General features: G+C 38.2%; 1 long non-coding RNA gene across 3 annotated transcripts; it reads right to left on the minus strand.

Annotated features, from left to right (window-relative positions):
- Nucleotides 1-845: 845 nt before the first annotated feature.
- Nucleotides 846-8,358, minus strand: LOC106499613 (uncharacterized). 3 transcript variants are annotated; one of them, XR_001295209.2, is made up of 5 exons: nt 7,970-8,358; nt 5,123-5,247; nt 3,100-3,154; nt 1,145-1,401; nt 846-1,059 (listed from the first exon to the last, which is right to left on the minus strand). It is a non-coding gene; the product is annotated as an uncharacterized lncRNA (long non-coding RNA). The 3 variants fall into 3 exon arrangements; XR_001295207.2 differs by having other exon boundaries at nt 846-1,401; XR_001295208.2 differs by lacking the exon at nt 7,970-8,358 and adding an exon at nt 5,723-5,934 and having other exon boundaries at nt 846-1,401.
- Between the last annotated feature and the right edge of the window lie 3,600 nt (nt 8,359-11,958).

The raw sequence follows: 11,958 nt of genomic DNA on the forward strand, positions 1-11,958 counted from the left end.
AACCCGACTGATTCCAAGCGGAAGGAAAAAAATCGGTTTTCTCTATATTCAGTATTAATTGCTTTCATGTGGAAGAAAAGCCTTTGGAAAGTGAAAGTATAGTCAATAGCAAAACAACCCGCATATTCCTCTCTTCCAAGACGGACAGGTTTTCTTCTAATGTCTCTTTATCTTACTCGTTACCTTTATTCCAAAACAGTTGCATAAGAGCATAAGGAAGGAAGACCACATGCTCCAAGCAGCGCCAGCAGGAAAGTTTCTAGATTATGAAGGCAGTAAGAGCACTAAAAGAAAAAAAACAAAAAATGCAGGATTCTGGGAGGGAAAAAATGATGGCCCTGCCTGAGGTAAAATAAGCCTGGAATCTGTCATAGATTCAGGTGTGATTTCTGGCAAGTCACTGGTCTAAAAAATTATAGGAAAAAATGAGTGTTTTATTTCTTTTAAATTGTGTCCTTAATCCCTCCATGGGCCTCATGTTCTAATTCTTACAAAAAGGGCCTAGCAAGTATAAAATTACGTATTCTTGCAAGCACTTAAAGCTGTTTAGAGAAAAAGTTTATGTTTAGGTATAAAAGAAAAAAGTTCAGAAATATATACTGATTTAACTTAAAGCAAAATAAGAGAACTTTGGAGACTGCAATTCATTTCATTCATGGGGGATTCATTGAGATTTATGTTAGGCATCATAAAAGCTGAAACAATAGTTCCATCTTTTCAACAATCGGAAAGCTGCAGTGAATTTTCAATTTGGGATTTCTTTTAACTGCCTAAAGTCTCCCGATGGAAATTAAGTGCAGTCAACCAGGTAACATATTGCATAGGTCACTACTTTTGCATTTGTTTTAGTATTTTATTTGAATTTACCTCCTGACCAGCTTTAATTTGCAAATATAAATGTTTATGACTACAAATTGTGCAGACAAATTACATCTGTGTGTACAGAGTTGGAAATTCAAGTCTCAGATTCATTTCTGCAAGTACTTCTTTGTGCATATCAAATGCTTGGATATGAAATTCTTTCAGCGAAGGCCTTGCACACATATATTTTGTGAATACCTGTTGGAACACGAGGATAAATATTTGGCCTTTAATGTACCAAAAATCTATCACGATAACAAATGTAATGTCTTGTTGTTATTACCTCTTAATATTTCCAGAGTTCAAGGAGCAATCGTTTATGGTTCTTCCCATCTTGTCTTTCCTAAGCAGCCAGTATTAGTGTTAACTATAGACTGTTGTGTTCCTGGTTTCATAAGTTGCTCTTGGGGCTGGATTTTAGGAGAGGGAGGAGAAGCTTCTGATTTTCGGCCTTTCTTTTTCAGGTCTATACTTTCCAGCTCCTCAATGCAAACATGTCAGTCGGATGTTAAGGACATATTTTTAGGAAGGTTTTTTTTCCTGGTGAAAAGAAGAATGACAGACATGGGTAAGTGATGTTGGGAAGCAGGCAAATTCCAGCAGATTCGTTAAGGGCAGCGGTGTTCAAGCTCCTCGTCCCAGCAGGCCCGTTAGCACCAAGGGATAGCTTGTGGCCAGTATGAGTGGTCCTGGCAGCTGCATTTCCCAGGCAAACGTATGAAAACCAAATGGAAGTCCTAAACATTTGTTTCCAGCATCAGTTAGCTGAATATAAAATCTCATGAAATTACAGTTTGATGGAACTTAATTTTGACATCACCAGAAAGCACAGACAGTATTCAGCTGAAATAATATCCAGTATAGGTGAACTTTACTTCTCTGGGGAAAAAAAATGGATTTGGGAAAAAAAGCTCTATATATTAGATATGGTTACTTTTTTAATGGGTAATAGGAACATAGTATACAGCAAAAAATCTTTGTTTGATGTTATTACCAGAGCACCAATGTGTAAGCAGACTCCAATCCATTACATTATACATTTATCTAACTTATTAGACTCATCCTGTGGTCTTTATTCTTTAAAGGCTCTCTTCTGATTTTATGGCAGTTTGGCAATCATTACTCTGTATGGAATCGTGTATTTCTATGAATTAAACTGAGAAGCAATTTTCTAATTAGCACTACAGTTGTTAACGAAATGAAACATTACCTGAGCTGCAGTGAGCAGAGAGACATAACACTATCAAAGCGTTCTAGTCAGATATGTATTTTAAATATATACTTCCTATTCTCTGAAATTCCCACTTCCAGCAGTCTCCAGAGTTAGCAAGATCATAAAACTGGAGCAGCATTTCATGGAGTTCCTTTTAGTTAATATCACAGTATTAAATATGATCTTTCCTGCAAGGGAAAGAAAATGATTGTTCTCTCTCATAAGCTGACTGTGTAAAATGTACTTCAATAAAATCCAAGAAATTAATATTCAATGATTTACAGTAAATCTCCGGAGCACAGGAGGTTTGCTCTAGATGGGAAAAGCAAACACTTATGGGGTACATTATTATGATGGCTTATGCTAATTAAATTGAAGCAGAAATGCTTAATTTATGCTTTACCATCAAGTGCAAAGGGGAAAATTCTTTCTTGGTTCAAGCTTTATCTTGTTAAGAGGATTTACCTCCTTATTTCATATAATAAAGAGCTATTTTTGAGACTATACTGAGAAAGCAGAGACTTGCAGAGATTTTCTGCTAGTTGCCATGACACTTTGGATCTCAACCTACAGTTCAATACAGTGGCTGCAATTAAGTTAATTAGAACATTATCTCAAAATACACAGCTATTGTACAAAAGAAAAAACATTCTCACTGAATATGCTGCTTGCTCACCAATAAGTGATTTAAAAAAATATATATTTTCTAATTATAATGAATAATTTATTTCTCTTGGGGTTGCTTGACATTTAAATATTGTAACTCAAAAAATAAATATAAGATCCATGCAATAATTTCTTAGGACCTTTGAAATTCTTTTGCCCTTTTAGCTATTTTCATCTATAAAATAATGAGAGAAAAAAATCCCTATAATAAAGGATGACGATATTTTATCTCATTAGTTATTTCTGAATTCAAAGGCCCTAATGAAAAATCGTGCATATATATAATTCTTAATCTTGTTAAAGAAAATTTCTTTTATAATATACCTCACTTCTCTCTTTAAAAGGCGTCTTTTATTTACCTATCATAGCATCTAGGAGCTCTTCTTTAGGGACAGGCATCAGCTGTGTCAGGTACTGTACAAACACAGAAGAAACAAAGCTTTCAGTCTACATACAAAGTAACAGGAGGGTCTAGACAGATGAAGAAATACAGGAAATAAGGAATGAAAACAGTTAGCTTGATGAGCTGGGGTCTCAGTCCACCAGTGGCCAATATGTCTTCAAGTGTTTTTATAGCCATTATGAAAAGAAAAGCTTTAAAGGAGAGAAGTGCAATATTTTACATATTTTCAGAAAGCTCTGTTCGAGCAAGGAAGGTACCAGGTACCATTAAGGTACCAGGAGCCTAGGGAGGAAATGCTGGCTCCACTGAAATCAATAGGAGTTTTGTCATGGATGTCGAGAGATGCAGATCCAATTTTTAAGAGTGTGCACTGTGTAAGCTGTTGACCTGAAACTGTTGACCTGGCATGGGAAGCATTCAACGACCTAAAATTATTTTGTCAGGATGTACCTGAGTGGCACAACTGGCACCGGAACTGTATGCATCACAAGAAGGGTAACACTATGCTACATGATTTGACAAGCTAAGATTTCAGACAGTCCTAAAAAACAGATTGGACCATCGGTGTATTCTGTAATCTTTAAAATATGTTCAACTGCACTGCCCGTTTCCTGCAGAAGCTGTATACTCTGTATAAACCTGCCGTGGGCAATGACTTAGCAGCGTACATCTCATGAATGTCATAGCTGTCGTTGTGAAATATCAAATGCCAAGTTTTTCATAATTTATTTCCGCATATTTGACAGGCAGGGACTTTTTGAGGACAAAATTCTAAATTTAAACATTTGTTTCTGCCTTTTTGTGTCTCAAATTGGTTCCCATTCCCCACCCCATTTATCAATCACTTTCGCTAATCGTTACTGCCTATATTTATCTTCCAGGATCACTAACACTCTTTTCTCCACATCTTGAAGAAAGAAAAGTTGCTGTCAGACATTATGCAAACTAATGAGCACATCTGAAGTGAAAAGATGGGATGCCAACGCATATAAAATGATCGCAAAGCTCCCTTAACTTAAGAGAGTTGTGTTTTCTCTTGTGAGGAATGCTCTTGGCCAGATCCTCAGCTAAGCACATTGGTATAGCCCTATTACTTTTAAGGGAATTTGCTGCTTTTTACTTCCAGGATTTTGCCCCAAATCCAGGTGCACCGTTCAGGTTTGGGGAGAATTCCTGATTTTGTTTTGATTTGATTTTTTTGCCAGTTCAAATGTTGCAAGTCCATTCTTTCTTACTTCTTTTCCTTCCTGATCTGCAAAGGATGATTACTACTGCATCTTAATTCTGTGGTTCTGTGAAACAATGGTAAGGTTGCTCACCTGGGGCTTTAGGTGTATCTGATACAAGTTAAAAACAAAACCAAAAGTAAACACAAATGCACCTAAAGCCAAACCAAACACAAAATTCTCTTCTCTCATATAGACCAAGCGTACCAGTGAGTCCCAGCTTCTTCACAAGAGCCCAAAGAAATCATTTTGCACCGTGAACAAACCTAAAGACTAACAGAGCAAACTGTTTTAGATCACAATGGGAAACAGTTTTCCCAAACTGAGGTTTGTCAATTCTTCTTTTAAATATGAGGGAGAGAAAAGCAGGAATCATTTTAGGTTTGTCTAATATGACTGCATTCAAAAATGGTCTACAGTAGTCTTCTACTCCATAACGGCGCCATGAAACTCTTCTTAAATGATACCTAAGTGGCCTAATTTAATTTCTAACTTCTCTGTGCCTGTTTCTTCATTCCACTTTTTTCATCATTCCACCTGTTAAATAGTGTTTTTTCCCTATACTTACAAGCTATGTATTCTTGTGTATCTGGTACACACATAAAATACATGGTATTCTTATATGAGTGAATCACAGCAAAAAAATTAAATTTATTATCCTCTTCCTCTTAATCAAACGGCACAACCATACTCTCAACTGCTTAAGTAACTGGTTGCTTTATTTTGTAAAACTCAAATTTAATTTTAACTCACACAAGATGTGTTTTGGGTCTCCCTCTCTCTCCATCAGTCCACAGAGACTAGAAATCTGCTCTGGCACATGCTTTCCAGCTCAATCTTTAGCACTTCATCCTCTTCGTTCTGCTCAGTTCCCAACTCTACGAGTCAAAATGACAACAGTCGCGTAAAGTTTGGACTCAAAGTAGCATTCTGTTTTCCAGCTGAAACTCTTTAAAACAAACAAACAGAAATCTTAAATTATGCTTCTCAGTCAGTGAAACTTGCATGTGAGACAGGGATATAATAATAAAATGTTTTAATGTGGATAGATTTACAAAAATCAAAGCAAAATGTTAATTTTCCAGTGTTGCTACTTGTTTTTTTACCTGTTTTCATTAACTTTCAATAAAATACATCTGTTTTTCTTCCAGGCAAGTATGACTAGTGCAGCCAACATAGTTTCACATTACTGTGATGGTAACAGATTACATGGATATCTCTCTCGGTTCCCTCTTTCTGCTCATACTTATTCTAAAGGCATTCTACCAGCAGTAAGCAAGTACATCATCACCTTATCTAACCCCTTTTCTCCCTCTTCTCTCACCTTCTCACATCGTTTGTGCCCTTTCTCACCTTTTCCTTCCTTTCTGCCTAGCTCAGGCTCTTCTCGCTTCCCCCGAAGAAGCTGACAAGCTGCGATCCCTCAAATCACGGCAGTAATATCTTTTGCCATTTGTGATCTGGAAAACATCGGATACTGTCTTGCCTAGTTCTACTGTAATTCTTCAGCGGAGAGATTGTCTGTGCAGTGCCTAGTGCAAATGGAAACCTGCTCCCAACTGGCTTTTCAGCATCAGCGCAAGAAAGGAAACTCGACCTCCTTGTGCCTGCGTGGTGGTGACGTGGCTGCAGGGTCCACAAGCCCTTTTGATTTGTTGCTCTCAACCTTCAACTGATTTCTCGTGCAAGCTCTATTCATGGTCTCACTGGTCATCCTCTCACACGAGGTCTCGCCGCAACTCCCGTGCTAATTACTATGCAGCAGGCTCGTCTCTGCAGAGCCGGCTCGGGGCCTGGGGGGGAGAGAAGTCAGCGGCACTGAACAGGAGGGCTGGTGTCAGCAGGTCACTTAGGGGAGCAAGCAAGAAGCGTTACTGTCTGTGGTCTCCCTCTTTTATCCCCTCCCTAACCCTCCTCTCTCTTGATCCTCCCCATTTCTCCTACGGAATTGAGCCCCAGCCTCTGGCTTGCATCCTCTGAGAACCCAGGGCCACCCTGCTCCCACGTCTGTAGAAAAAAAACCCACCTTTCACCCTAAAATACCCTTTCCTCGCTCTGTTGCACCTCCTGGACTGAAACAGGAGAAAAGAACATGTTGCTTTTCAGCACAGGAGAGACACCAAGAATAGAGAAGCCGAAGCCCAAAACATACCATTTCTGTATCAGTTGCTGCTGCAGCCTGAAAACCATCAGCAGCAACAAAAGAAGCAGATAGCTGGATCCTAAAAGGTGGAAATCTAGCGATGCGTCTAGCCTGGATGATAGAACAGCCCAATCCTTGTTTTTATAGTGTGGAAAAAATAGGCAAACATCTACTGCCTCAGGCTATCAAAATACATATGTTTATGGAAATCAAATTTCAAAGTCATTTGTAACAGACATATCATAGCAAAAAAGAAAAGATCATTTTTTTCTCCATCAAGGAGATAAGATTTTTGTCCAAATATCACAACAGTTTTCATTTTCTTATGTGCAACAATAATTTCCCTGTGTTTTACAACCATAAATTGACATCGTCAGAATTAAGGTTTCCATCCACCAAACCTCCAAGATTTTGTGTTGCCTTCAAAATTGTGTAAAAGCTATAGTTGTCAGTCTTTCTAGGTAGGTGTGTGTGTGATCCCAGCTAACTGAGTTCATCCATTTCTGTTACAAATGAACAATCCTGCACAATATTTACCTATATCTTTTTATATACAATAAATCAATATACCTGCCATATGTCCTTCTCATTTATAGGAGCAGTTCATATTTTTCTTGCATATTCTGTCTTTAATTCACTGATGCAATGGAGCAATTGTTGATTTTTTTACTAAATTTAGCAGCAGCAAATGTTACTTCTTTAGTGTACCCTCCTAGGATTTGCTTTGCAATATATTCTGCAAAAAGGCTGCAGCCAGGATACACACAGTATTTTATTTTTATTTAAATCAGGATTCCAGCCAGGGCTAGTAAAAATCAGGCCCTTCAAGCTTACAAGCATTGTCTGGCCTTTATTCTGACTTTGCTGCACTAGGTTTACTCATTCCTAGTCCAAGTACGCTTGGAGCTTAAAATGAAGCACAGTTCTTTTTCGAGTGGGGGAGAAATACTAAAACTGGAATTAGGGGTGCGGAAAAACAAGCAAGGAAGCAAATTCTCCACATCAGTTCATTGCTTCATGATCTATCATTTGTTCCTTGTGACTTTTACGTGGGAACTGATTTATGGGCCAAATGGAAGAAACCTGTTCTTAAAGCTATGTGAAAACATCTGTTTGTGACAGCAAACATGCAGCATGAATAAAGATCGAGTACAAACTTCTTTGCCTTGGAGGCTTGCCAAAGGTTTATAAAATGCAAAATGAACAAAACCCCAAATACTCACCAAAGTCATTAAAAGTGAAATAAAGAGGTAAAAATTTCTAGTCATTATAAATAACCTCTACCCTGCAAGTACCGTCGGGGTCTGCCCCAGTCTTAACCTTTTTACACACAAGTACTGAAGGGAAGGGAAATTCAGTGAAAATGCATATTAGTATAAATATATATATATATATATTAAGAGCTATCATTGTTCCTCATTGGTATTACAGAAATACTTGCAGAGTTAAGTACTTACCAGTTAAGGGAAAGGCTAACTACGCTTCTCATTGCAGCATAGGTTACAAAAACAAAGCTTTACCTCCAGAAATAGGTGGCAGCATTAAAAGAAATGTATCCCAGTAACCCTTGCCAGCAGGCACGCCAACGCCCTTGGTAGTCAGTGTACGTAGACCTTGCTTGGATTAGTGCTAGTCCTTGAGCCCCCAAGTCCTAGCCTTTGCCTCCAGGTCCAGCTTAGTCTTTACTTCAATAGCTACTTTTTGTAGACAGAAAAAATCCCTAGCACCCGAAACTAGAATCCTTGCGATGCTGATCAGGCGTGTGTCCCTGCATGAAAGAGAGGAATACAGTGTACACCGCTGGCTGTTCTTACTTTTCTTTCTATATTTTGAGCTTTATGCATCTGTAGAGGCCAGCTTTGAGTCATCAGCGACCTACTGTTCGCATACACTAAGATCTTCCCTCGGTAAGTGTTCTTGTTTGAAGAGATCTTCAGGTATTAGTGACCTTCATAGCCATAACCCCCTTTAATCCTGCTTACCATGCCCAACTGAAAAAAAAATAATTCTAATGCATTCCTTTGAAATGAATGAACCTAAAACAAAGCAGAAAAGACATTACCCAACTTAAAAAACTCAGACTGTATTTTCACCTAAGAAAAAATTTTTACATTGACATGGGAAAAGTGCCAGAGAGCTCGTTATCGCCATATAAAGTCCAAACTACTTTATTGCCGCTGACTTTAAGTAGAAGAGACTCTGACATTATGATGATGAATAGGCAGACACAGGCAGATGTGTACCTACAACTCGGATGCATGCACTCAGGCACTGATGTTATCAGACACTAAAGCACAGATAGTAAATCAGTGAACTAAGCCACTTTGCTCGAGTAAGAGAGAAGTATGGATTTCATTATCCGAGGCATTCTCAGGGTAAGTCTTAATGTCTGCAGTGAGCTCAAAGGGAGAAATAGTATCTGAAAGCAAAGAAAACCTCTGATGATCTTAAGTACTTTAATTTTTATCCCATAAACAAGTCAGATGTGATGAGCTATGTAATGACTTTTTTTATGATAATTATATCTGTTTGTTTGGTCTTTTACCAGATCGTTAAAGCTACTGAGGTTGCTGGAGAGTTAGATTTTTTCTCAAAATGTTTTAACTGTTCTTATTTGATTGTGTTGGAGTTTAGTGGTGATAAAGAGATTTATAAACAGCCAAGAAAAGTTATTTTTAGAAAACTTTCCTTCTGAATGAAGATAGTCCCTTTTTTTCCCTCCCTCTTGAAGTAATGTAAATGACAAAGTTTTTCCTATATTAAAAAAATGACAGGGAAAAAGCTACCTAGAAAATTTACCACATGTTGGTAGAGGAAAAATATTTTAGCTTTCCCGCTAACATTACAGAGGGAGAGGCAAGCAGAAAGGAAAGCATTTTAGCAATGACATTTGGTAGAAGTTCAGACATAAACAGTGTTTCCTACACTGGGATTGCAGGATCAGGTCTCAGGAATGAAATCAAGAATAACTTCATTCTACCCTAAAAGTTGGCTCTGGAAACAATCATACATGTGACTTAATCCCTTGCATGGGATTGCTGTTGTAAAACAACGGGAAAATACACTTTCTGGTGGGTCTCATTGCCTCTTGCACGCCCACGGCAGGAACCGTCCTGCTCTCATGGAGCTGCAGCCAAGTCAGGGAAAAACAGGGTGTGACACTATATACACCTTAGTCTCCTTGTGCAGGCTTTCACCTTTTCTTCACACCAGCTATCACCAAGTGACATACAGTGATAAGGAATATTTATAGTATCTCTCCTATGTGATGAATCAACCACCATCTTTACAAAGACCTGTCAAAGGTCTGTAAACTGGTCTGGCTTTTCTCTACTCCATTATTCCAGCTTCGACACGGTATTAATCCAGTGACCGTCTCTTTTCGAGTCAAACTGTCTGCCAGCAGATAAAGATATGAAGAACAATTGATTTGAGCACCAAAGAAAACTCTTCAAATCTGAATAAATGCAGATTTCTAAACATGGCTAAGTTTCAGTCACACCGTAATTTTTTTTTAATTGCTTAACATCCTAGGGTGCAAAGGGAAGGGTGAACTGACCCCTAAATGCATATACCTGTAAGTGCTTCCATAAGAAGGTATTCCACAAGAAGAACAATGAACTCTGAGCTCGAATTTAAAACTACATTTCCATTATAACACAGTACGATGAAGGCTGATTCAAAGGAAAACAAGCTCTCAGACACCTTGTAGAGCAACACTTCAGTTTTGCATACCATTTAACAGTCTGAGAAATCAAAATATGAGTGAATAATACCTATTTATTTATATACTTGCTGTACAAAGTTTTGAACATACAATCAGTTTTATATGGGCAGTTTCATAATTAGAAACAGTTGTATGTGTTTTGTGAAACCGAGCAGCTTGCTGCATCCTGCTGAGGCCAATGACAGCATTTGCCACCTGCACTGCAAATCTCAGAGATTTAATTATAATACTGTGAACATATCCCTGCACTTTCAGCACCAGGTACTCTACTATCACATTGATATTATTTATTGTACCTGCCTAACCTTGCTATTTTCTAATGTTTTCAAAGTGGTTCTACACGCACTGCTTTGTATACTACACAACAGCATAAAACTGAGACAGTAATTTACATAATTCTCCAAGGTGTAAACTTATCTTCTTTTCAAACCCATTAAATATCATCTATCTATATATATCACACCTTCTCTGAAAGTCTCAATCACATCTATATGCAAAATGGTTTTAAGGAGGCAGAGTTCCATACATTAGAAGTAATTCCTTTCCATCCATTGAAGCATTCATTTGCGTTTTTAATACCACAGATTTTCATTTTTTAAATGAATGCATTTTAAATATATATATTATAAATATAAATTATATCAGTACAACTGAAAAAGAACACGTGTTATTTTTGAGGTCATTTATAGACATCTGTTGTGTATCACCAGTCATTTTTAACTAGTCTCATGAAACTACAAGCTTTGGAATGACATCATCTGGTAATAAAGGAAGAGAAGACTTCAAGGGATCCTAATAACTAATAATGTGTCAGAGAACTGCTTAAGAGAGGATTTTAAAAACCTCAGGAAGGGCTTGCTTTCACAGTTAACAACCTATATTAAAGCTACAGCACGATCGTATTGACAAGGAAATCGCCTAGGTCTTGCTGTTGGTTCCACCAGTCCAATGACCCGAGTGCCATCTCCAGACAGGTAGAGCTGCTCAGCGCAGTGGGTCTAGTGGCATAAAAGTTGCCACAATCCCAGGGTCTGGTTTGCCTTGCCAGAACGGCAGCGCTGCAGCCCAGGAGGAGGGAGGGAGGGCGGGTGCGAAGGCAGATGCTGTTTTTAGGAGGAGCTGCAATAGTCACGGCGCCACTCCCGTTGCAGCAGAGCAGAGTCAAATCCTTCTTCAACCAGTTGTCCCTTCCTATAGTTAGACAGGACCTGTTCGGCCTATGCGTCTAACATGGGGGGGGGCAGCAAAAATCCAGCTTGCTTATAGTGCTGAGCAGCTTTGACACAGCTCGGGGTCAAAGCACGGGAATTTTGTCTTTGCTTAAACACAAGAAGTGTGAAGAAAGGTAGTGCCATGCAAGATGTTTCTGTGAAAAACTGCTGTTGATTTTTTCCTCTACTGCCATCATCAAAAACTCAAGTATCTGTCAATAGAAAAGCAAGATATTTTTCTGCCTCTTTTTAATAAAAGAAGTAGCTATTGAGAACCAGAGAAACGATCGTCTTTATACCCATTGTGATTCAAAGAGAAACATATTCAACTTCACAACTTTAATTTGTGCATTTTATTGTCCTTGGAAAACAAAAAGGAAAAGTTTAGTAGTAGAAAATAGAAAGCAATCGCTATACAAACCAGAATGAAATTAGTATTGACATTACTATTTAAGACAATTCAGTCATGGACAGCACAGCTAAACTGTGTGGTTACATTGCTTCTCTT

The sequence above is a fragment of the Apteryx mantelli genome, chromosome 9 (genome assembly GCF_036417845.1).
Source record: "Apteryx mantelli isolate bAptMan1 chromosome 9, bAptMan1.hap1, whole genome shotgun sequence".
NCBI lineage: Eukaryota > Metazoa > Chordata > Aves > Apterygiformes > Apterygidae > Apteryx > Apteryx mantelli.